At 40.3% G+C, this 2,944-nt stretch overlaps 1 pseudogene; it reads left to right on the top strand.

Annotated features, from left to right (window-relative positions):
• Positions 1 to 502: 502 nt before the first annotated feature.
• LOC128581937 (olfactory receptor 7D4-like) lies at positions 503 to 1,439 on the top strand (annotated as a pseudogene).
• Positions 1,440 to 2,944: the final 1,505 nt, after the last annotated feature.

Raw genomic sequence — 2,944 nt, 5'->3', positions numbered from 1 at the left:
GGCTATGTTAACCAGTGTGATGAAAATGTGTCAAACGGTCTATAAAACCAGTGTATGGTGCCCCATGATCGCATTAATGTACACAGCTATGATTTAATAATAAAAAAATAATAAAAAAATTATGAACATGAGATGTGCAGAGAGAGAGCACAGGATGCTCCGCTGTGGGGCTCACATCTCTGCCCTTTTGACTTTCATCCCCTGCTCTCCATCTCACTGCCCCTCAAGTCCCCACTATGAAGCCCACTGAGCCACATGCAGTGTAGCATTCTCTTCTCTCGGCCTAGAAAGTTTATTTGTTCCTTACTCCCTTGATTAACTCTGACCCATCCTTCCTCTCTCAGTTCATATATCAGAGAATCACAGCTTTTTAAAGGGCTCTCCTGAGTGTGAAGAACATCCGCCCAAGGGTGACTCTGCAGTGTGATGACTAGCCAAGGAGCCAGTTGGCCATTCATGAAATGTTCCATTTTTCTCCCTCCACAGCAGACACACCAGCTTCATGGATGCAGAAAACCACACAGAAGTGTCACAGTTTCTCCTCTTGGGACTCTCAGAAGATCCTGAACTGCAGCCCCTTCTCTCTGGGCTGTTCCTGTCCACGTACCTGGTCATGGTGCTCGGGAATCTGCTCATTCTTCTGGCCATCTGTTCTGACTTGAACCTGCACACTCCTATGTACTTCTTCCTCTCCAACTTGTCCTTCATTGACATCTGTTTCAGCAGCACCACTGTCCCTAAGATGTTGGTAAACATCCAGACACACAGCAAAGACATCTCCTATGGGGCATGCCTCACTCAGATGTATTTTTTTTTTAATCATTTTTCCTGGACTGGATAATTTCTTCCTGACTGTGATGGCCCATTTTGTGGCCATCTGCCACCCCCTGCATTACATGGTCATCATGAACCCTCACCTCTGTGAACTCTTATTTCTGATATCTTGGTTCATCATTTTCTGGGTCTCCCTGGTTTACCTTTTACTGTTGATAAGGCTGACTTTCTCGATGGGCACTGAAATCCCACATTTCTTCTGTGACCTGCCTTAGCTACTCAAGGTGGCCCACTCTGATACCCGCTTCAGTAACATCTACATGTATATGTCAACTGTGCTCCTAGGTGTGTTCCCTGTCACAGGGATCATCTTCTCTTACTCTCAGATTTTCTCCTCCATAATGAGGATGTCATCCACGGCAGGCAAATATGAAGCATTTTCCACCTGTGGGTCTCACCTCTGTGTTGTCTGCTTGTTCTATGGAACAGGACTTGGGGTCTACCTCACTTCTGCTGTGACCCATTCTTACCAGAGAAGCTCCATTGCCTCAGTGATGTATTCAGTGGTCACCCCCATGCTGAAACCCTTCATCTACAGCCTGGGTAATGGGAATGTGAAGGGGTCTCTGATGAGACTCCTCAGCAGAGCAGCCTCTTGCCTGTGACACACTGGCTCAGAACTCAGTGATCACTGTGGACTTCAAAGACAAATGTTGTGAATTTAAATATTGTGATTCTGTTTCTCCTTTAAATGACAAACTTCATTTTTCTACTCCCAAAGCAACCATAACTTGGCTTTGGGATATATTGTATGTTCCCACACATACAACCCCTCCCCACAGTAATTTCTTTCTTTTAAATTTGTTCTCCTGTAAATGGTAATGAAATTTCCATGTTTGAACAGATTTCTTAGAACCACTCCTGATTTCTAACTTGATTTCTTAAAGCACTTTTCATATCAAGTGCTGACGTGTTTCACTCTTCACTTCATTCGACTCTGTCCCTTTTTTAGTGGAAAAAATGGAGTAAAAGCCAAACAACAGTCAAAGTCAAAGCCAAATTCTTACCTCCAGGGCACTTCTCTGTGCTTTACATGTATGGATTTTATCCTAAAACATGTATTTGAGGTATTTTCTTATTCTTCCCATTTCCCAAAGGAAGATACTGAGTTGAGATGGGCTCTAATCTAATAACATGACACTGAGACCCTTATCCTACCTTTGCTGTCTTGCTTTTTGAAAGAGTAATGTGATGGAAATTTCAATATGAAAGCTGGACTCTAGATTTGAAAGCTGGTTTATTTGCATGATTCATAGTGATATACTGTCTAGGATAACTCTGAGATATTCCTTCATTTTGTTGTTGTTGTTGTTGTTGATCCTGGGTTTTTTCCTTCCTTCTTTCTTCCCTTCTATTCTACCTTTCTTTCTTCTTTCTCTCATTCTCTCTTCCCTTCCTTTCCTCCTTCCTCTTGACTGTTTTACTGTATCTGTTCTTCTTATGGCTAAATAATATTTCATGGTATAATATTATTAAAACACAAGTCGTTTATCCATTCGTCCACTGATGGATATTTGGGTAACTTTTTCTGTTGGCTATTGTGAATTGGACTTTTATAAAGATGCATGTAAATGCATTTGTTTGATTGTTTTCTTTTTAGTTATTTGGGGAATATAATCAGAGGTGGAATTGCTGTGTCATATGGCAATTTATGTCGAACTTTTTGAGGAAGTGTCAAATTTTGTTTCATTGCCACTGGTACATTTTCCCTCCCAGCAATGAATAAGGGTTACATCTTCATATCCTTGCTAATAATTGTTGCTTTTCTTTTTCTAAAGATTGTGTCTGCCTTTTATGTGAGGAGTCGCATCTATTTATGCTTTTTGTTTGCATTTCCCTAATGACTAATTGAGCATCTTTTCATGTGCTTTGGCAATTAGTTTGTCTTCTGTGGAGAAAGAACTTTTAAAGTCTTTGCTCATTTTTAATTTACATTCCTGATGAACAGTGAAGCTAAGCTTTTTGCTTATACCTGTTCTCCCTTTCTGTATCTTGTTCTTTCTCCTTTAAAATTTTTTTTTTCCAGGATTGGGTAGAGATGTGTGTTTTCTTTTGAATAATATCAGTTTATATCCTTTTCCTATTTTGTAACTAAACTACTTATTATTTC

This window comes from Nycticebus coucang, chromosome 3 (assembly GCF_027406575.1).
Source record: "Nycticebus coucang isolate mNycCou1 chromosome 3, mNycCou1.pri, whole genome shotgun sequence".
NCBI lineage: Eukaryota > Metazoa > Chordata > Mammalia > Primates > Lorisidae > Nycticebus > Nycticebus coucang.
Note: the sequence above shows the minus strand (reverse complement) of the source record. Positions and strands in the feature narration are given on the sequence as shown.